The sequence below is a fragment of the Pseudorasbora parva genome, chromosome 24 (assembly GCF_024679245.1).
Source record: "Pseudorasbora parva isolate DD20220531a chromosome 24, ASM2467924v1, whole genome shotgun sequence".
NCBI lineage: Eukaryota > Metazoa > Chordata > Actinopteri > Cypriniformes > Gobionidae > Pseudorasbora > Pseudorasbora parva.
The window spans coordinates 28,337,705-28,362,341 of NC_090195.1; the positions used below are offsets into that span (position 1 = coordinate 28,337,705).

Genomic DNA, 24,637 nt, shown 5'->3' on the forward strand with positions numbered 1-24,637 from the left:
TGTGTGTGTGTGTGTGTGTGTGTATGTGTGTGTGTGTGTGTGTGTGTGTGTGTGTGTGTGTGTGTGCGCCTATGTGTATTACGGGGACATTTCACCTGAATACACGCCACATTATGAGGACATTTTGAATTATGAGGACAGGGCCGATGTCCTCATAATTCTAACAGTGTAGAAGTGTTTCTATACATAGGGGGAGCTAAAATCCAGAATTTCAGCTAAAGTCCTTATAATTCACATAGACCTGATTTTGTGTATCAGCTGTGTATCGAGACAGCGCCCCTGGACGTGGGTCTGCGGTACTGCACCCCTCATAAATATTCACTCTCGTGTAAGGAATCGGAGCTTCTGATTGGCTGACCGCCTGAAGTCCTCATAATGTCGGAATTTCTCAGACCCAGTGTGTACATCTAATTTCCTTATACAAGTGGATTTATGTAATTTACTCATTATTTAAGCATTATTGTCTACAATTGATGAACTGTCAAATATATTTTTTAACGTAGAGTGATCCCTCGATGAAATGTAATCCTTAAATATATTATAATATCATATAATCGGTTAATTTCCTGTTTGGACTGGATTGAAACCACCTGAGAAAACTTCTGTGATTTGGACCTGTTTGAAGCAACTATTAAAAGAAAGGTAAGTTAATCTGCTGTTTAATCGCTTGTGGCTCATTTTGGCTTGTTTGTGTGTGTTTTATAAGGTATTTTCTGCTCGTTTTACAGTCAGAAAGCAACTAGCACCTGATGCTAACGGGGCTAGCATAGAGTCATTCTGATCCCAGACTGTAAGGAGAGAATCAGAGATGCTTGTCATATTTAACTTGTTTTAGATTCCAATATAATTGTAAATAACTTATTTTGAGCACATACATCAGTCTAGCCATCGTAACAATGCGTTGTCATGACTACAATCTGTGAAGGGGATAAAGTATCCTGACATGCTACTGTAAATAGTACTGTAGTTTAATGTTAGCTCAGTTTAAAGTTACTATTATTATCATTTTTAAGAAACTAGGAAATCAATATATGCTTTTATTCCTCCTGAATGTAATAAAATATACTCTGTACCAATAGAACTGTAAGTATTAATGTTTATAATGAAAACAATCTTGCTGAATAATGTTAAATTAAATGCAATGGTCATAATTATAGATGTTTTTCTTTATGACAGCAGACACATCAGATAATGCGCTGGAGGAGGCTGTACAGTTTTCCCTTCAGAAGAGAGAATGGTCTGATAGAGCTAAGTTTAAGTGAAAATATTTTGTTTAATAAAGCTGTGCCAGATACATATGTTGTTTACAGTGATGTTTTTCTTCTGTTGTTCAGTTGTACTGAGTTTGAGAAGGCAGATTTCCTGCTGGAATACAGACGAGACTCATAAGCAAAGAAGAATGAGAGCGGAGGCAAAGAACATATCTTTATGACGCTCTGAAAGTGTTCATCTTTGAGCTTCATTATGATGGAAAACTCCTCTGGTAAGTGTTTGATGTGTATGTAAGTTTGTAATTATGGCCCTGTTTACAATAGGGATGCACCGATATGAACATTTTGCCCGATAATGATAATTATTTATATCAGAAAGCCGATAACCAATATATTGACCTATACCTAAATACAAATTTTTATATACTTTGAGCACCTGATTACAAAAACTAAAGGCTCACCATAAAAAAAAAAGCCATATCCCAAACACTTTAACATAAATCAAACATATGGAGTACAGTTTGTACTAGTGTAAGATTCCTTAACTTTTAAAATTAGTTTTACACTCCTATGGCCAATTCTGTATAATAAAACAAATTGTACCACTTTACAATAAGGTTTGATTTTATTATCATCAGTTAACATGATCCACCAATGAATGAATAATGCTTCTACAGGATTTATGAACCTTAGTTCATGTTAATCTCAACATTTTCATTCAACATAACTACCATTAACAAAGGTTATTGCTTTATATTAGTTCATGTTAGTTAATGCATTAACAAATGAGACCTCATTGTAAAGTGTTACCAAAAACACCCACTGCCTAACAAAAAAAAAAAACTAAATAATGCAAACAAGTCATTGGCCAGCATGAATTAGGCTATAAAGAATCAAAATGCATGTGCCATGGATAAGTCTCCACGTTGCTACCAGGTTATTTACTCAACAGAACACATCCTGTATACGATAATGCAGATATTTGAACAAAATCAACATGGTATTGCAACTTATATTTGCACAAAATCACACACAGATGATCTAAGTTATGTAGTCAGAATAGCGCTCTTCCTATGAAACACAACAACTAAACCCGAAGACTCTACAACTTATTACATTAGTGTATACTATTATAATGTAATATGACAACCCCAATCATATGTTATTAATGTTGTGCATTGCTACAGAGCGTGCGCTAAAGATTAAGATGATCACTCGTACAATGATGTGCTGCGGGTTATTAACTCAATGAAACACGCTATATTGCTTATATCTGCAAAAAATTACACAAATGCTCAAGTGAAGCTTTGACTAAGTTACATGCTAATCTGTGTAACTCCTGTTGTAGAATTGCCCTTCTGCAACAACGCACTGAAACACAACAGCTAATCCCAAAGAATTAACAGCATTTTATTACAAGAGTGTTCTTAGTGTAATGTTATGTATAGGACAGTCCCAGTAGTTATTAATGTTGTGCATCACTGTTTGAGCAGTACGTGCTGAAGCTAAAGATGATCAACGGTACTATAAAGCACTTTACTCCAACGTTAATTAACTCAACCAAACGCATCCTATAGAGCTCTGGAGGTCACGTGACCCATTCTGTTTTTTGGCAGGGAAGAACAGCCGGCGCCAGCTCGAGTTTCAAGGCAGTTCACTGCGCACTTTCATTCCAAAAGACATACGCTGCGTCCCAATTCGCCTACTTATACTACGTCCTAAAAGTATACTCTTTTTGTGAACAAAAGTATATCCTTTTGAGTGTGTAGCAGAAGAGTATGCAAGTTTTGGGACATACTACTTTATTATCTTTAACAGACTCTGTTGCTTAGTTATGTGCATCATATCACAGTTTAAACTGCCGTCAATCATCTTCACAGTTCAAATCCTCCACATTAATTTCCTGCCATATCGGAGAGAAATGTAAATACTGATAATTGATCACTCTCTCTACTAGGGATGCTCATTTCGGTTAATTTTCCCGACCGACAAGCGATGCTTATTAATCGATTATTAACAGTTAACTGATAAGATTATAACATTGAATTAGCATTACATAAAAATACAACCGACGAGTATCTGTGACCCGTTAAAAATACTTTTTTCACATTTTTATTTTATTGTGCAAACAGCAGAACATACAGTACAGCTCAACAATAGAACCTAGATTCACACTAGAGCAGAGCCCGACTTTTTTACGCCCCTAGGGCCGGACTTCGGGCTAATTTTCACGTCATACCTAAATGTGGGCCGGGCTTCGGACCTTTTTAGGCTTCTCATTTGTTTTATATTTATTTGATTAATTAAAAGGAACAATGAGATGTGCTGCACTGGTGGAAACATCATGAGACCATGATAGCTTACTCGACTGTCAAGACATGCTCGCTCAGGGTTAAAGAGTCCAGCGCCAGCAGCAGCGCGCGTTTCTTCAGCAGCTGCTAGAGTTAGGGCCTTTTTACAAATGATTTCTTCATTCATTTTCTCTGACCAGGTATCTTAAACCACGTGTAAATTTTACTCCTGGCAAATGGTTAAAATAATAAACGTGTGTGAGAGCGTGTTATGGGCTATAGGTTGTAGTCAGATAGATATGATGGAGCTGCAACACGCATCGCCGCAAATGAGTAAAGCAAGCCAACGCAAATAGTCGTAGTCTAAGTCTTAGATGCTCAAAAACACAATCATCTTCAATAAAAATTAATACATGATCTTACCAGTGCTTCGCTCTTTCATTTTGCGGTCTTTGAGCTGCTGAATAAAATGCATCTTGAATCTTTTGCTTTCGTTGCTGTGAACTCCGTTAAATATAGGGTATACCGCGGGAATTTAAGATCTGATTTATATTCATTTTGCAGAGGTGTAAGGTATAATACAAACTGCATGTTCTTTTATTTTTGTATTTGTTTAGATTGTTTAGCTCGTTTTGTTTGTGAGTGCCGTTGCGAGCAGCATCAGCCTGCCTCAGCTCGTCAAAAATGCCTTTTTAATGTGGAGGTAATATTATAGTAGGCTAAATTAACTAACATTGTGATACATGAAGTGTTTTAAATCTATGGATTTTATTATAGGCAAGACAAGTCAATAGTTGATTTGAGAGACTAAATTGATTACAGTTTTTTTCAATCGCTAACAAGCACGTTCCCATACTTCAGATACTTTTTCTAAACTCTTAACACAGACTAACACCTACAAAACACAATTAGCCAAATGGATAATTTTCTTATCACAAACATCTTTTGTTAAATATACACTAACTCTTCATTTCAAAACAGAACACATCTTTATCTGCACACACTAACTTTACCAAAACACTGGAAAACTGACTCAAAATTGAATTATTCTATCAAAGAATAACACTTGTTTTCACTTCACAAGGTACATGCAGTCAATCAAAGTACAGCAGGATTCAAAATACTGGCTATTGTTAACATTACTAAAACTGCACAGACTTTTGTTTCAGTTTTACCAGTATTTGCATGCAAAACATGCAATCCGCCGTTTTTACACTAAATTTCTTGGTTGGGAACTGTATGTCCACATGTACAGTGTTCACATGTTCATATTCAAAAGCATTACAATAAAAAGCAATTCATTTTTTCTTTACTCTTTACTGCAGGAGGTACAGTAGATACACTGTATGATAGAACAGAAAAAAGATTTACAGTATTGTTTACAGTGAACAAAATATCCATGAAACACATAAGAGCATTAGAAACAAAACAAAAAAACAACAGCAAAATCTGTTAAAGGATGAAACAAAATTGAGGGGGTGAGAGACACTAAAAAAGGCACAAAATTACTGTATCTAATCTCTGCGATCTTCAGGGTTAGGCCACATGTTTTCATACATCACTTCTGATATTATCCAAGTCGATGCACCTGGGATAAGACCACTTGGTATGTCGGATCCACCCTTAGCAATTACGAACTGTGAGGTCCCTGCAGCCAGCATCCATGGCTTCAAGGAGGGACATCTGGTCATGTGGCTGATGGTCATAAACCTTCTATCTCCATGCACAGAAGAACTCCTCTATTGGGTTGAGGAAAGGTGAATAGGGCTCCTTGACTCTCTCACTGTTCCTCTCAAAGGGAACAGTGTAGAGCTGCTTTATCCGCACTCTGTGTTTGGACAATGCCCACGTAATGGTTGTGAGGCTAATCCTACCGATATTGTCAAAAATCTCATGGTCCGCCACAATTCTAGTTTGAATATCTTGCGGTTTTATTGCATTATTTTCAAGAACCATGTCTACAATGGCAAGCTCTTGATCATTATTGAGGAGCTTCTCCCAGAGGGTGGAAGACGTATTCTTTAGAGGGACAAAACATTCTACATATGCATTACTGTATGACCTTATTGACATATTGACATGTCAAGTGAGAATAGATTTATTATCAGCTGATATATTGTTTTTTAACTGATAGCATTGCAGAAGCAGGGGTTTTTATACTGTATCTAAGGTTTGGAATATTGTTTTAGCTATTGTGGGATGTTGTGTGTTAACATTCGTAAATACAACAAAAACAATCCATCATTTTGTTGGGAGGTATAGCTTGTCTGTTAAGAAAATGTAAGCACTGTGGAAATGTGTTCAGTGACTGCATATTGTGTGAAAACGACATGAAATGTGTGAATGGTATGGCCACAAAAAAACAATGCTGTGCTAATTGTGTTTAGAGTTTTGAAAATGTGACAACTGATTGGACAAACGCTTGTTAGCGACTGAAAAAAACTGTAAACATGCGGTTTACTCACTGTTGGCCACTGGCCGCTTGGTCGTCACTTAAAAAAATGTAAACTTTAATTTAACAAACAAAAAATTGCTCTAAACATTTTTCTAAATTAACTTAACAATGAAACGAAACAAAATATAACTACTTTGACATTAAAAACAAAACTGAACTATTTTAATGGCTGCAACAATGTAAGCTAATGTAAGCCCCCCCCTTACATTACATTTAAAAAAAAGTGATTCCAATCATATCAAGCAATTCAAAACCATCATGATGAATACTGCGCATCTGAAGTGTCTCGGCTGAAGGAAAATTACATGATCTATCAGCTTATATATATCGGCATAATTTTCATATCGGATTGATAACGTTAACATTAATAATGTCCATTTATTGGATGATAACGATATGGTGGCAATAAATTGTGCATCCCTAATTTACACCTGGTATTAAGATGCGTTTTGGTCGATCGGATCTCGAGTAGATGAGGGACACACATTCCCGTTTACACTTGGTGTTTTAGTCAGTCTCTTTTATTCATTTTCAACCACTTCTGTCCTGATTTCTTCAAAGGGAGGGTGTATGGGTGAGTAAATGTATGGGCTTTTTCGGGTCTTTTGTTCTAATGGACAAAAATTATCTCACGCAATTTACACATGAACGTGACCGGAGACCAGCCGAACACTGTGAATGTGTCAGAAATCAAGAAATGGTGAGAGAGAACATTGTGCTCTACGTTTTTTCTCTTGGGTAACTTGGGTAATTAGCTGACTGTCTTGCACACGTCCTGTAATGTTTACGCTAGGGATGAACTGATACCACTTTTCCAGAACGAACTTCCAACTTACCAATAGTACCAATAACTTGTATTTTCATTGCATTTTTCATTTTTAAAAATAATGAATAGAGAAACCAAAAGAATATGAATCAAATTGAGTTGGCTTAGCAAATAGATATCCTTCAGTTATTTGCATGCCTAATTATGCCTGTTAAACTGTATTATAGGAGCTACAGTTACTTCCACTGTTCATGCTATTGCTGTATCACAGGCCCGGCTCCAGCTTTGAGATGCAGGGTGGGCCCATTGAAATTCCTGGTGGGCCAGACTTTATTTTAGACATTATTTTTCCCCATAACAACTTAATTTTATAACAAAAGAGGCAGGACTTGAAAGTAACTCCCTATATTTGCAGGGCTCAATATATATATAGTACAGGCCAAAAGTTTGGACACATTACTATTTGTAATGTTTTTGAAAGAAGTTTCTTCTGCTCATCAACCCTGCATTTATTTGATCAAAAATACAGAAAAAAATTAATATTGTGATATATTATTACAATTTAAAATATTTGTTTTTCAATTTATTCTACTTTAAATGATGATTTATTTCTGTGATCAGAGCTGTATTTTCCGGATCATTCCTCCAGTCTTCAGTGATCATGATCCTTCAGAAATCATTCTCAGATGAGGATTCATTATGAGTGTTGGAAACAGTTCTGCTGACTAATATTATTTCATAACCTGTGATATGTTTTTATAATACTTTGATGAATAAAAAGTAAAAAAAATAAAAATAAAAAAAAGAAGCAAATGTTTTAAAAATAGAAATCGTTTGTAACAACTGTATACAATACTGGTCAGTCATTTGGGGTCAGTCATTTTTTTATTTCTTTTTTTTAATAAATCAATAATTTTATTCAGCAAGGATGTGTTAAATTGATAAAAAGTGATAGTAAAGGAGATTTATATTATTTGAAAATATGTTTTTATTTTGAATAAATGCAGTTCTTTTGAACCTTTTATTCATCAAATATATTAGTCAGCAGAACTGTTTCCAACACTCATAATAAATCAGAATATGAGAATGATTTCTGAAGGATCATGATCACTGAAGACTGGAGGAACGATCCTGAAAAATCAGCTTTGATCACAGAAATAAATGATCATTTAAAGTAGAATACATTGAAAAACAAATATTTTAAATTGTAATAATATATCACAATATTAATTTTTGTTCTGTATTTTTGATCAAATAAATGCAGGCTTGATGAGCAGAAGAAACTTCTTTCAAAAACATTACAAATAGTAACGTGTCCAAACTTTTGGCCTGTTTTGTATATTTTTAAATAACCTTCAACTACAACATTATAGAGTAATACAAAATACACAAAAATTAAAATAAACTTAGAGGTTCCTAGGACAATTAATAGGAAACATGCCTAGTTGGGCTGTTGAAATTATTTGTTTTTTTGATGCATCGCGATGCAGACAAGGACGATTCGGTATCAGTTCAGTAATAGACCATAACCTATTATAATGTACTGACGCTTTTCTGCCATCATTTGTCGTGTATGTGCATTGTCGCGGTAGCATATAAAGGCAGAGGGAGGCGAGACACGAGTGTGAGTAGTTAAAAATGCTCCAACTATTTTAAAAGCAGACATCTGGGCACATTTCGGATTTTTTGAACAACCTGGTAAGCACGACCTGGAGAACACACATGCTGTGTGTAAATTATGTCACGCACAAATAAAATGTGCATGGGGTAATACCACTAACTTGAGAAACCACGTTAGCCATTTTCATCGTGAGCTGTTAACGCCTGTCAGTGACAAGGTGGACCCAGCTCAGCCAAAAATCTAATTATATCAACGTTCGAGTTCTTAAAGGGCATGTTTACACCTGGTCATTTCATGCATTTTTACAGATTAGATATATCTGATTTATCAAAACGATTTATTTACATTTGGTCACAAAACGTTTTATGTTTTTACGTTTTGTTTCATGTTTGATACATTAAAGAAGTGTGTTTTCTTTGAGCAGGTAAAATAAAAGGTTCAGTTCATATAACTGACTGACAAAATTATATACATGAGGATGAAGTGCATCGTCAGTGCAGTGTGCTGAATCGTGTTATTGAACCGAATCGATGGCATGATAATCATAATCGAATCGAACCGAACCGTGAGACCAGTGTAGGTTCACACCCTTAATGCCTAGCCTAGTCAAAGACTCAAGAGAAGATCAAAACCCTAAAATAACTGATCAATAAAGCCAGAGGTGAACAGTATTTTTAAATGTATTAACTGTCATATCTGTGTCTTCTTATGTCAAATAACATTTTTACATCTTATATTAAAATGTAATGTAACCTTCAACCTTTTTTTATTTGCATATACAATGTATTTTTAATCCAAATGTGTCCTGGTGAGTGGGTTAGCAGTCAAGTGCATGCAACAGAAGTCTGTGTAATTATGGGCCATCATTTTCAGCGATGTCTGTGAAAAACGTCAGCTCAATCCACTCTGCGTGTTTCACTCATCAGCTTGTGCACAGCAGCTATAGTATGGATATTTAATTTTGTTTAATATTCTGTTAATTATATGCATTTATTTCATCTTTCTCTGGTATTTTGGGCTGATACCGATACTGGTATCGAAGCATCTCTAGTTTCCACATTAGGTCATTCAGCGGAGAGCAGGCGGTCTTTTGTGACTGTTCGAACACATTCAACCACACAGACGTTACACTACGAAAGCAATCTGGTCGAATGAGTTTTCCAACTTCTGGAAGTGGTTGAAAGTTGACAAGCTCAAAATGTTTTAAACCCCATTTACACCTGTGTTGAGCATCATCCACTTTTGATCCGATCGTCCAAAACACATCTTAATACCAAACACTATTAAACTATTAAATGATTGGTGATCACAAAGAATATATTTGATGATATTAGATTTTCATCACTGATATTGTCTTTTTTTGTGTCTAACAGGAATAAGAATTCTTAATTGAAAGTTGAATTGTCATTTATTTAGTGTTGATCAGCCCGAGATGACAGTTCCCTTTGGATGACTTGTAATCTCTGAACATATGAATCCAAACAACTGGATGAAGACGATCCGTGTGGATAGAAAAACTTCACGTTTGCCTATTTGCTGTAAGGAGCATCTGTCCTGGTGAAGATATCACACAATTACGACGATTCTGAGTGGCCAAGGAAATGCACGGTACTGTAAACTTTACATAACCTATTTAGCATTTGTAAGATTATTTTAAAGATTCATATTATCCAAGGTAATGTTCCTGACTTTAAATGCATCACAGTATGTCAGGTGTGTGTGGCTTACACGTTTTGTGAGGACCTTATCATAAGAAGATGTTCCTGATGTCTGACTTGACTGAAGAACCTCAGTGTTGTGTGTGTGTGTGTGTGGCTTACACCTGGGTTGTGAGGACACATGATTTATAAGGACATTCTCATAAGATGATGTTCCTGATGTTTGACCTGACTGAAAAAGCTCAGTGTTGTGTGTGTGTGTGGCTTACACCTGGGTTATGAGGACACATGATTTATGAGGACATTATCATAAGATGATGTTCCTGATGTTTAACTTGACTGAAGAACCCCAGTGTTGTGTGTGTGTGTGTGGCTTACACCTGGGTTATAAGGACACATGATTGGTGAGGACATTCTCATAAGATGATGTTCCTGATGTTTGACTTGACTGAAGAACCTCAGTGTTGTGTGTGTGTGTTACTGTGACCTGATACGCTGAAAACACCAGATCAGAAGCTGTTTGCATGAGCAAAGTGTGCGCTTCTCTTTTACATAAATATGTAGAAACAGAATACTTATTTCATTTCAGCAATGTAAAAAATTTAATTTTTGGTTCATTATCAGTTTCATAATAAAAAAATTTTTTTCAGTTTCTTTGAAGTTGTGTTTTACTCAATTGCTTTGGCAAAGCATCTGTCAGTCAAACTAAAATCTGGTAAAATCGGGGCAGATTAGAATGTGTTAACGATAACTTTTACTACCTACTTCTGTTATGATCAGGGTTAGGGTTAGCCAGACTATAGGTTAACGATAACTTTTACTACCTACTTCTGTTATGATCAGGATTAGGGTTAGCCAGACCAGAGGTTAACTATAACTTTTACTACCTACTTCTGTCATGATCAGGGTTAGGGTTAGCCAGACTAGAGGTTAACTATAACTTTTACTACCTACTTCTGTCATGATCAGGGTTAGGGTTAGCCAGACTAGAGGTTAACTATAACTTTTACTACCTACTTCTGTCATGATCAGGGTTAGGGTTAGCCAGACTATAGGTCTACTATAACTTTTACTACCTACTTCTGTTATGATCAGGATTAGGGTTAGCCAGACTAGAGGTCTACTATAACTTTTACTACCTACTTCTGTTATGATCAGGGTTAGGGTTAGCCAGACTAGAGGTTAACTATAACTTTTACTACCTACTTCTGTCATGATCAGGGTTAGGGTTAGCCAGACTAGAGGTTAACTATAACTTTTACTACCTACTTCTGTTATGATCAGGGTTAGGGTTAGCCAGACTAGAGGTTAACTATACCTTTTACTACCTACTTCTGTTATGATCAGGGTTAGGGTTAGCCAGACTAGAGGTTAACTATAACTTTTACTACCTACTTCTGTCATGATCAGGGTTAGGGTTAGCCAGACTAGAGGTTAACGATAACTTTTACTACCTACTTCTGTTATGATCAGGGTTAGGGTTAGCCAGACTAGAGGTAAACTATAACTTTTACTACCTACTTCTGTTATGATCAGGGTTAGGGTTAGCCAGACTAGAGGTTAACTATAATTTTTACTACCTACTTCTGTTATGATCAGGATTAGGATTAGCCAGACTAGAGGTCTACTATAACTTTTACTACCTACTTCTGTTATGATCAGGGTTAGGGTTAGCCTAACTAGAGGTTAACGATAACTTTTACTACCTACTTCTGTTATGATCAGGGTTAGGGTTAGCCAGACTAGAGGTAAACTATAACTTTTACTACCTACTTCTGTTATGATCAGGGTTAGGGTTAGCCAGACTAGAGGTCTACTATAACTTTTACTACCTACTTCTGTTATGATCAGGGTTAGGGTTAGCCAGACTAGAGGTTAACTATAACTTTTACTACCTACTTCTGTTATGATCAGGGTTAGCGTTAGCCAGACTAGAGGTTAACTATACCTTTTACTACCTACTTCTGTTATGATCAGGGTTAGGGTTAGCCAGACTAGAGGTTAACTATAACTTTTACTACCTACTTCTGTCATGATCAGGGTTAGGGTTAGCCAGACTAGAGGTTAACGATAACTTTTACTACCTACTTCTGTTATGATCAGGGTTAGGGTTAGCCAGACTAGAGGTAAACTATAACTTTTACTACCTACTTCTGTTATGATCAGGGTTAGGGTTAGCCAGACTATAGGTCTACTATAACTTTTACTGCCTACTTCTGTTATGATCAGGATTAGGATTAGCCAGACTAGAGGTCTACTATAACTTTTACTACCTACTTCTGTTATGATCAGGGTTAGGGTTAGCATAACTAGAGGTTAACGATAACTTTTACTACCTACTTCTGTTATGATCAGGGTTAGGGTTAGCCAGACTAGAGGTAAACTATAATTTTTACTACCTACTTCTGTTATGATCAGGGTTAGGGTTAGCCAGACTAGAGGTTAACTATAATTTGTACTACCTACTTCTGTTATGATCAGGGTAAGAGTTAGCCAGACTAGAGGTAAACTATAACTTTTACTACCTACTTTGTTTATGATCAGGGTTAGGGTTAGCCAGACTAGAGGTTAACTATAACTTTTACTACCTACTTCTGTCATGATCAGGGTTAGGGTTAGCCAGACTAGAGGTTAACTATAACTTTTACTACCTACTTCTGTTATGATCAGGGTTAGGGTTAGCCAGACTAGAGGTTAACTATACCTTTTACTACCTACTTCTGTTATGATCAGGGTTAGGGTTAGCCAGACTAGAGGTTAACTATAACTTTTACTACCTACTTCTGTCATGATCAGGGTTAGGGTTAGCCAGACTAGAGGTTAACGATAACTTTTACTACCTACTTCTGTTATGATCAGGGTTAGGGTTAGCCAGACTAGAGGTAAACTATAACTTGTACTACCTACTTCTGTTATGATCAGGGTTAGGGTTAGCCAGACTATAGGTCTACTATAACTTTTACTGCCTACTTCTGTTATGATCAGGATTAGGATTAGCCAGACTAGAGGTCTACTATAACTTTTACTACCTACTTCTGTTATGATCAGGGTTAGGGTTAGCCTAACTAGAGGTTAACGATAACTTTTACTACCTACTTCTGTTATGATCAGGGTTAGGGTTAGCCAGACTAGAGGTCTACTATAACTTTTACTACCTACTTCTGTTATGATCAGGGTTAGGGTTAGCCAGACTAGAGGTCTACTATAACTTTTACTACCTACTTCTGATATGATCAGGGTTAGGGTTAGCCAGACTAGAGGTCTACTATAACTTTTACTACCTACTTCTGTTATGATCAGGGTTAGGGTTAGCCAGACTAGAGGTTAACTATAACTTTTACTACCTACTTCTGTTATGATCAGGGTTAGGGTTAGACAGACTAGAGGTTAACTTTAACTTTTACTACCTACTTCTGTTATGAGCAGGGTTAGGGTTAGCCAGACTAGAGGTTAACTATAACTTTTACTACCTACTTCTGTTATGATCAGGGTTAGGGTTAGCCAGACTAGAGGTTAACTATAACTTTTACTACCTACTTCTGTTATGATCAGGGTTAGGGTTAGCCAGACTAGAGGTTAACTATAACTTTTACTACCTACTTCTGTTATGATCAGGGTTAGGGTTAGCCAGACTAGAGGTCTACTATAACTTTTACTACCTACTTCTGTTATGATCAGGGTCAGGATTAGCCAGACTAGAGGTTAACTATAACTTTTACTACCTACTTCTGTCATGATCAGGGTTAGGGTTAGCCAGACTAGAGGTTAACGATAACTTTTACTACCTACTTCTGTTATGATCAGGGTTAGGGTTAGCCAGACTAGAGGTAAACTATAACTTGTACTACCTACTTCTGTTATGATCAGGGTTAGGGTTAGCCAGACTATAGGTCTACTATAACTTTTACTGCCTACTTCTGTTATGATCAGGATTAGGATTAGCCAGACTAGAGGTCTACTATAACTTTTACTACCTACTTCTGTTATGATCAGGGTCAGGGTTAGCCAGACTAGAGGTTAACTATAACTTTTTACTACCTACTTCTGTTATGATCAGGGTCAGGGTTAGCCAGACTAGAGGTTAACTATAACTTTTTACTACATATAATAAGGGTTAGGGTTAGCTTTTAACCAGGTATAACTTATCTACTGTATTGTTTGTGTTCTCTTTCTATTATGTTTGTCTTCATGTGTATTGGACAGCACTTTGAGTCAACCATGAGTTGTGTTCAAGTGTGTTATTCCATATCCCCGTAATTACCTGACCTCATAACCCAGGTGTAAGCCACACACACACACAACACTGAGGTTCTTCAGTCAAGTCAAACATCAGGAACATCATCTTATGATAATGTCCTCATAAATCACGTGTCCTCACAACCTAGGTGTAAGCCACACACACACACAACACTGAGGTTCTTCAGTCAACTAAAACATCAGGAACATCATCTTATGATAATGTCCTCATAAATCATGTGTCCTCATAACCCAGGTGTAAGCCACACACACACACAACACTGAGGTTCTTCAGTCAAGTCAAACATCAGGAACATCATCTTATGATGATGTCCTCATAAATCACGTGTCCTCACAACCCAGGTGTAAGCCACACACACACACAACACTGAGGTTCTTCAGTCAGGTCAAACATCAGAAACATCATTTTATGATAATGTCCTCATAAATCATGTGTCCTCATAACCCAGGTGTAAGCCACACACACACACACACACACACAACTGAGGTTCTTCAGTCAAGTCAAACATCAGGAACATCATCTTATGAGAATGTCCTCATAAATCATGTGTCCTCTTAACCCAGGTGTAAGCCACACACACACACACACACACAACACTGAGTTTCTTCAATCAAGTCAAACATCAGGAACATCATCTTATGATAATGTCCTCATAAATCATGTGTCCTCATAACCCAGGTGTAAGCCACACACACACACATACACACACAACACTGAAGTTCTTCAGTCAAGTCAAACATCAGGAACATCATCTTATGATAATGTCCTCATAAATCATGTGTCCTCATAACCCAGGTGTAAGCCACACACACACACACACACACACAAAACTGAGGTTCTTCAGTCAAGTCAAACATCAGGAACATCATCTTATGAAAATGTCCTCATAAATCATGTGTCCTCATAACCCAGGTGTAAGCCACACACACACACGCACACAACACTGAGGTTCTTCAGTCAAGTAAAACATCAGGAAAATCATCTTATGAGAATGTCCTCATAAATCATGTGTCCTCATAACCCAGGTGTAAGCCACACACACACAACACTGAGGTTCTTCAGTCAACTAAAACATCAGGAACATCATCTTATGATAATGTCCTCATAAATCATGTGTCCTCATAACCCAGGTGTAAGCCACACACACACACACAAAACTGAGGTTCTTCAGTCAAGTCAAACATCAGGAACATCATCTTATGATAATGTCCTCATAAATCATGTGTCCTCATAACCCAGGTGTAAGCCACACACACACACGCACACACACACAACACTGAGGTTCTTCAATCAAGTCAAACATCAGGAACATCATCTTATGATAATGTCCTCATAAATCATGTGTCCTCATAACCCAGGTGTAAGCCACACACACACACACACAACACTGAGGTTCTTCAGTCAGGCCAAACATCAGGAACATCATCTTATGAGAATGTCCTTATAAATCATGTGTCCTCATAACCCAGGTGTAAGCCACACACACACACACATACACACACAACACTGGGGTTCTTCAGTCAAGTCAAACATCAGGAACATCATCTTATGATAATGTCCTCATAAATCATGTGTCCTCATAACCCAGGTGTAAGCCACACACACACACACAAAACTGAGGTTCTTCAGTCAAGTAAAACATCAGGAACATCATCTTATGATAATGTCCTCACAAAACACGTGTCCTCATAACCCAGGTGTAAGCCACACACACACACTCACACACACACACAACACTGAGGTTCTTCAATCAAGTCAAACATCAGGAACATCATCTTATGATAATGTCCTCATAAATCATGTGTCCTCATAACCCAGGTGTAAGCCACACACACACACACACACACAACACTGAGGTTCTTCAGTCAGGCCAAACATCAGGAACATCATCTTATGAGAATGTCCTTATAAATCATGTGTCCTCATAACCCAGGTGTAAGCCACACACACACACACATACACACACAAAACCGGGGTTCTTCAGTCAAGTCAAACATCAGGAACATCATCTTATGATAATGTCCTCATAAATCATGTGTCCTCATAACCCAGGTGTAAGCCACACACACACACACAAAACTGAGGTTCTTCAGTCAAGTAAAACATCAGGAACATCATCTTATGATAATGTCCTCATAAATCATGTGTCCTCATAACCCAGGTGTAAGCCACACACACACACATACACACACAAAACCGGGGTTCTTCAGTCAAGTCAAACATCAGGAACATCATCTTATGATAATGTCCTCATAAATCACGTGTCCTCATAACCCAGGTGTAAGCCACACACACACACAACACTGAGGTTCTTCAGTCAGGCCAAACATCAGGAACATCATCTTATGAGAATGTCCTTATAAATCATGTGTCCTCATAACCCAGGTGTAAGCCACACACACACAAAACTGAGGTTCTTCAGTCAAGTAAAACATCAGGAACATCATCTTATGATAATGTCCTCATAAATCACGTGTCCTTATAACCCAGGTGTAAGCCACACACACACAAAACTGAGGTTCTTCAGTCAAGTAAAACATCAGGAACATCATCTTATGATAATGTCCTCATAAATCATGTGTCCTCATAACCCAGGTGTAAGCCACACACACACACACACAACACTGAGGTTCTTCAGTCAGGCCAAACATCAGGAACATCATCTTATGAGAATGTCCTTATAAATCATGTGTCCTCATAACCCAGGTGTAAGCCACACACACACACAACACTGAGGTTCTTCAGTCAAGTAAAACATCAGGAACATCATCTTATGATAATGTCCTCATAAATCATGTGTCCTCATAACCCAGGTGTAAGCCACACACACACACAACACTGAGGTTCTTCAGTCAAGTAAAACATCAGGAACATCATCTTATGATAATGTCCTCATAAATCATGTGTCCTCATAACCCAGGTGTAAGCCACACACACACACAAAACTGAGGTTCTTCAGTCAGGCCAAACATCAGGAACATCATCTTATGAGAATGTCCTTATAAATCATGTGTCCTCATAACCCAAGTGTAAGCCACACACACACACATACACACACAACACTGAAGTTCTTCAGTCAAGTCAAACATCAGGAACATCATCTTATGATAATGTCCTCATAAATCATGTGTCCTCATAACCCAGGTGTAAGCCACACACACACAACACTGAGTTTCTTCAGTCAGGCCAAACATCAGGAACATCATCTTATGATAATGTCCTCATAAATCATGTGTCCTCATAACCCAGGTGTAAGCCACACACACACACATACACACACAACACTGAAGTTCTTCAGTCAAGTCAAACATCAGGAACATCATCTTATGATAATGTCCTCATAAATCATGTGTCCTCATAACCCAGGTGTAAGCCACACACACACACAACACTGAGGTTCTTCAGTCAAGTAAAACATCAGGAACATCATCTTATGATAATGTCCTCATAAGTCACGTGTCCTCACAAAACACGTCCTCATAACCCAGGTGTAGGCCACACACACACACACACACACAACAAACACAAGTATTTAACAAACAGCAGCCCATCACTTTTGTCTCCGATTATTAATCAGTTCTAGACTAAAGATGAGGGTGAGGACAGTGGGACGAGTTGGGAGGAAAGGAAGTGGTTTTCACCCCATGGGTTAAAGAATCTGTTTTCCTCTTTTGTAGGGATTCTTGAATCTTCTGAAGGGGCGAGGCAAGAAGAAAACGGCAGATATGGCCTCCAGCGGAGTCTGCAGAACTGAGCACAGTTCACCGGGTAAACTGCAGAGCGTCCGGCTTCAGCAAAACAGTGAGCCTTTGTCAGGAATCAGGGATTATCGCTTACATGGTAACACTTTATAATAATGTTCAGTTATAAGTCACTTATAAGTTATTAGATAATGATGAACTAATCATTTACAAAACATGACATTCATAAATGACTTAGTAGTATGCTAACATTTTATGACTGTTTTGTTAATTCAGTTATAAGTAATTTATTGTAATATTGTAATTTATTGTATTGTATAAAAGTTATTGGTTAATACATTCATTCATTTTTAGTGGAATGCTATACCATATATTCATATACAAGTGATGTGTATACAATTGTAGTGTACACTTTAGATTAGGGGATGCAGAAAGAGTTGTAAATGAGTTCCACATCACCTGTAGTAGGTGTTGAACACTAGTGTAAGTGCTGACCGGTGAGGGTTCGACCTCTGACACTTCTGCTCATCACCTGATGTGTGTGTCAGAGGACATTAAACCGCTTCACATTATCCCAGATCCCACACAGGACTGCAGAGATTCAGAACACACTGCAGTCCCCTGACTGGAACGGCTCTTCTCAATGATGCTGCTTTAGCATGTGTGTGCAGTTGAACACACACCAGCTGAAAACTTGGATTCATCAATACATTACTGATCATTTACTAATAGTCTGTTCATCATTTGTTCAAGATTAGCCATTGTTTGAGATGACACTAAAACAAGTTTGACATAAATACTCCAATAATGTTTAAGTGTTAATTATAGTACATCATCTAATAACTCAAACATCTACTATTGATCTGTTTTGATAATAAACAGCACATTTGTTAATGGTTAGCATATCACTTATTAATCATTAATGAATGTATAGTTATGTTTTGTAAATGATTTAGTTCATCATCTAAACTTATAACTGAACGTTATTATAAAGTGTTACCCATGTTTGTTTTTTCTTCTGTTGCCGCTGCTGTTTATTCTGTTTTGTTCAAATGTATGGCTATGTCTTAAACTTCTGTTGAAAGCTTTAAAGGGATGGTGAAATTGTCTGCCGAAGTGTTTTTTCTGTGCTATTGAACTCATGGCTACCGTCTCCCGTCTGCTCACCCACATTCTTCAAAATATCTTCCTTTGTGTTCAGCAGAAGAAAGAATCTCATACAGGTTTAGAAAAAAACATGAGGGGGGACCCTTTAATTTATTTTCAGCTATTTTTGTTAATTATGTTTATGAGAGGTTTTAAGTATCTTGTGATTTATGTAATATTGTCAGGGCAACAGCTGTAATGTTGTAAACGAGCACTAATAAACTTCTTGTTCTCTGAAGGTGTGCACTGTCGTATGTCCTCATGTCTGTTTAAAGGTCATGTGATCACACAAATAGCAGTACAGTGTAAAAGACATAGTTGCATATTCAGATATCAGAATATCATAGTTTAGAATGGTTGTGTGTTGGAGTATGACCCACAGGTGTGGATGTGTTTGCAGTCTCAGTACTGTGTTCATTTGTCCTCATAAATCAGGTGTGTCCTTTTAATGCACAATGCCTTCACGTTTGTGTTTGTGTATTGCAATGTCCCATTAATTCATGTTTGTCCCTCTAATACACATTAATGTCATTTATGTGTGTTGTGTATCCACTGTCCTTATAATTTCGTTTTTTGTCATAGGCGGGGCTTAGACACTTAATTATGTGTCCTCATAATTATGTATATTGTCAGGTGGTAATATTATAAGTTGTGTTGTGTGTATACAAATTCTGAAGAGAAATCTGTGTTGTTTGGCTCAAAACAAAATTTTTGATACCCTCCACATCACTGTAGAGCAAGTGGAAAGGGGTGTCCCTGTAATACACCAAAAAACTGGTTTGGGCTGAAGTGTCCTCATAAACCACATAAACCCGTATAGGTGTGTGTGTGTGTGTGTGTGTGTGTGTGTGAGTCTTAAGTGTCCAGGCTTGCTCCTGGAAGACCACTTTCTTTCTGAGATTAGATTCCACACACCTGCCTAGAAGTTTCGAGGGATTCTGAAGACCTCAATTAGCTGGTTCAGGTGTGTTTAATTAAGGCTAGAGCTAAATGCTGCGTTCACGCCATGTCTTAATTACCATAATTTCCAGATGACAACGTGTGATGTTCTATTGAGAGCTGTTTTCTTATGGGAATTATGCATTTCTGTGGCAACACTAGCTATCAACTCCTTAATGAACCTGCAGCCGTCAGGTGGTACAAATAGGAGTGAAATTCAGAAAATTCAGAAAATTCCCAGTTGTCATTACAAAATCTATGAGGACGTGAACACCTTTTACAAGTTGAAATATTGCAATGACGTTAATTACAACATGGTGTTAACACACCAAAACTCTGCTTGAAAGTGGCCCTCCGGGAACAGGATTGGACACTCCTGCATTAAAGAGATAGTTTACCTAAAAATGTAAAATTACTCCATGATTTACTCACCCTCAAGCCATCCTAGGTGTATATGACATTCTTCTTTCAAAAAATACAATCAGAGTTTTCCGGAGCCAAGCGCAAAGAAGAAAGTGAGACATGCCAACATGTCTGGGAGTGAACAGCTGGAAAAATGAACCATTAAAGACTTATTAAAATAAGTTATAGATATACAATTATACATACATTAAAAAATAAAATAAAAAATGTATTAATGTATCACTTTTGACCAATAGGTGGCGCTGAGACCAAATGTATGTGGTGTGGTTAGAGTGAGGTGACAATGACATATGCACAGTTTGGTGTCAAAACATTGCAGAGATACAGCCTTAAGAGTCATTTTGGCATCATGCCTTAGCTTCGTCGCTGTGGTTCACAAAAAACAATTTCATCTATTGATGTGAAATCCATAACTTTTTGTCGGGATGGTCTGAAGATGATACAATTCAATTTTGGTGAAAATCGGACAAACGGCCTAGGAGGAGTAGGTTAAAAGTAGGTTTTTAACTAATAACAAAAATAGTTAAAAGTAGGTTTTTACCTAATAACAAGATGGAGGAGAGGAAGTTTTACCAAATATGGCAAAATTGATCTATGTTCTCAGCAGTAGCCAACGAATGTATCACGGCAAGTTTCATGATAACAGGCTAATTTACTCAAAAGTTATTAGCCTTTTTGTCAATTTTGTTATACATTTTGAGCACAAGGCGGCGCTGCCCCAAAACAATTTGAGTACCTTCAGGGCATGGTGCAGAAGATAGATAAGGAGTTTTGTAATGATATGCTGATGCATTCATAAAATACAGCATTTTTAGACAAAATTCTAAATGGCCGATGTCATGAAAAATCCTGTCCCCCTGTGAAATCGTGTCCGCAAGGACCCCCAGAGCGATTCTGTTGGCTGAAAGAAATTTTAATAGGTAATCTGTTCAGAGCCTGATTACAATTCTTACACAATCGCGTTTTGATTTTTACTGTTTAAATTGTGTTAAAATAGTCTTTAATGTCTTACAAAGCATATGTTTTATATATTAGTAGTATATAACTGAAGCTATAAGTGCTTATATAAGTATATAATTCAGAACATGTTTTTGCTCCCATTATAGCAATCAATTAAATATTTCAAATAAATGTTTTGCGTGTGTACTTAGTGTGGCAATGAATTCATAGTTTATTAGTTTATTATTTAGTTATTTTTAAACAATTGATTGTCCAGAACCATGTATAACAACTTTTGATCAGGCATTTAAAACCGCTACCAGCGGACACGATTTCACAGTGGGACAGGATTTGTCATGACACCGACGCCCAAAATGGCTGATATGTGACAATAGGATATCTGTCGACTCGGCATGACGTCCCGCATCTAATGTCATGAAACTTTTATGATTTTTGGATAAACCCATCAGAAGTTATAAGCCAATATAGCCATTTTTTTGTATTTCCAGACCAGGAGGTGGCACTGCGCCAAAACACTGCAGGTCACTTCAGGTCTTGCTTGTTATGACGTATACCAAGTTTGGATTTGAATACAATAAAGCATTGCGGAGATACAGCCTTAAGTGTCTTTTTGCAACCGCTACGTAAAATTTGTTTGTGGGTTTATCAAAAAAAATTCAACAAATCAGCTTGCATTTAATAACTTTTTGTCTGCATGGTCTGAAGAGTATCTGGTTTAATTTTTGTGAGAATCGAAAATCGAGGAGTTCGAAAAAGTAGATTTTTTGGAAAATTAAATATGGCGGGAAACTTTTCGTGACAGAAAATGAAGTCATAGGATGCAATCGAATCAGCTTGAGCCAAGGAATCAAAGGGAGAAAAAAAATTTAAAAGTTCAAAAGTTATTAGCATTAACATGAGTGCAAATTTGGACAGGTAGTGGCACTAGAGGGATTGAGTTAGAGCAGGGGTCTCCAACACGTCGCTCGCGAGCTACCAGTAGCTTGTGGCCTGATTGGAGGTAGCTTGCCAAGACGCATCTAATCAGAGTGAGCTAATTTAGACTGATTTAGAATGTTTTATTTATGAACAAATGTAAATGTAGACATGCACATGTAGGGTTGCCACAAGTACAGGTAGGCTACTTTAGTACCATGTTAGTAGTGGAAAAAAAAGTAGTAGTGAAAAACAAAATTGACGATATCAGCATTTCTTTATTAGCCTACCGGTAGTAGACTCCTGAGTATATTCGGTACACGCAGCTTTCGTGTTAATACAGCGCAGGGCTCCAAACTGTAGCCGAATATATACTAGTGTCTGTGAATATTAAACTGCAAATTACTATTTAAATATTACTTCTGCAAATTCTGCGTCTCTGTGTGAATAATGGGCGCAGATGCAAGGGCGCGGCAGCGCTCGCCCGTGCGTACACACACACACTCGCGTGTCTATGCCGTATGCCACTCTGAGGACACGGACGCATAAACTTTCACTTCATGAGAATTTAACGTTTCATTTAAGAAAGCTGGCATATGAACACAGACACTCAAAGGTCTTGGCAACCCGTCAAAATAAAAGTTTGGTTTAACGTGAAGTTAACGTGGAGACATTGACAGAATATATTAGGCTGCTGTTGCAGCCTATACAGTAGATTTAACTCTTTAACTACATCTCTATGTAATAATAATAAGTCTCTACTATTTTTCACTTGATATTTTATGTATAAACAATGATTACTTTTTAAACAGCATACAGCCTTTAAATGTTATGTATGATTTACTTATAATAATTATCATCGTAAAAAAAATAAACATATTAAATTTAATAGATTTTTTAAAAATAGTTAAATAAAAAATAAATAAATTTAAAAAAAAAACATTTAGCATGTTTATATTATTGGTACAGACTACTACAGAACTTCTACTACACTCTTTCAGGTGTAAAACAGTTTGGATTGTTGTTAATATGAGAATTATGATGCATTATTTAAGAGTTTTAAGTATTGTAGAACATGAGTAGCTCTCGGCGACTTTCATTTTTAAAAAGTAGCTCTCAAATGAAAAAAGGTTGGAGACCCCTGAGTTAGAGACTCAGGGTGCTTTCACATCTCTAGTTCGGTTCATTTGGTCCGAACCAAGGGCAAACAATTATACATTGTAAAATTGAAGAATGACTTCATTGGGAAAATTCCAACAGAAGAGGCAAAGCCAGCAAACTATAATAACACTATGGAGAGACGACTGCGCGGGCCAGTTTTGTCCCTGGCCATAATCTACTACACTGTGTGTATGTACCACAGTATGCAAACAAAACATTTCTATAATGAAGCGCGGATGCGACATGAAAACAACGTTCTAATGCACTGCAGACGGCGAGCACGTCACTTCAAGAGGAGGCGTGCATTAATTATTAACTCTTGACATGCTTCCATCTTCCGAAAATATTGCCAACGATCTATCAGGTAATAATATCATGCACACAATGTCAGCACAGCTAACTACGGCAGCTGGTTCAGTCCAAAAATGATCAGTACTTTTGCAGTTGGTTCTGTTCGAGGTCGGATCACGTTCTCACCACAAACAAACCGCTCCAGAGTTCGTTTGAAATCGTACCGAGACCACCTCTTCAAGGAGGTCTCGGTACGCTTGTTTGGTCCGCTTTTGGTGCGCACCTGAGTGCGATTGCTGCTTTCAGACCTGACCAAACGAACCGCACCAAAGAGGGAAACGAACTCTAGTACGATTCAACCGAACTAAATGAGGCAGGTGTGAAAGCACCCTCAGAATTTAGTGACAGTTGGGAAGATCCTCTAGCTGTATGGCTGTGTGGTAACTTTCCCGCAAGTGGTTCTATGGGCTGCCATAGACTCAAGAGCGGAAGAATAATAAGAAGAAGAATGCCATCAATTATAATAGGTTCATAAGCACCTTCAGGGCTTGGCCCCTAATGACCTGGCTTATCCAAGCTTTATAATGGCAGTGAATGGGAGCCTAAAATTTGATGCCCCAAAAAGTGCATCCATCCATTATAAAAGTAATCCACATGGCACCGGGGGGTTAATAAATACTTCTGAAGCGAAGCGATGCATTTGTGGAAAAAAAAATATCCATATTTACAAACTTTATAAAGTAAAATATCTAGCCTCCGGCAGACCACCATCTATAGTAATCTTACTCAGTTCAAAACACTTACAAACGTCCTCGTCTCCTCAGTTATTTATTTATTTATT

At 37.4% G+C, this 24,637-nt stretch overlaps 1 protein-coding gene and 1 long non-coding RNA gene across 5 annotated transcripts in view; both read left to right on the plus strand.

Annotated features, from left to right (window-relative positions):
• dpp6a (dipeptidyl-peptidase 6a) overlaps nt 1–24,637 on the plus strand; it is a 673,440-nt gene that overhangs the window by 640,274 nt on the left and 8,529 nt on the right. The window lies entirely within an intron of this gene.
• Nucleotides 38–18,171, plus strand: LOC137064188 (uncharacterized). The gene is made up of 5 exons (XR_010901521.1): nt 38–642; nt 1,177–1,237; nt 1,335–1,483; nt 9,718–9,952; nt 17,938–18,171. It is a non-coding gene; the product is annotated as an uncharacterized lncRNA (long non-coding RNA).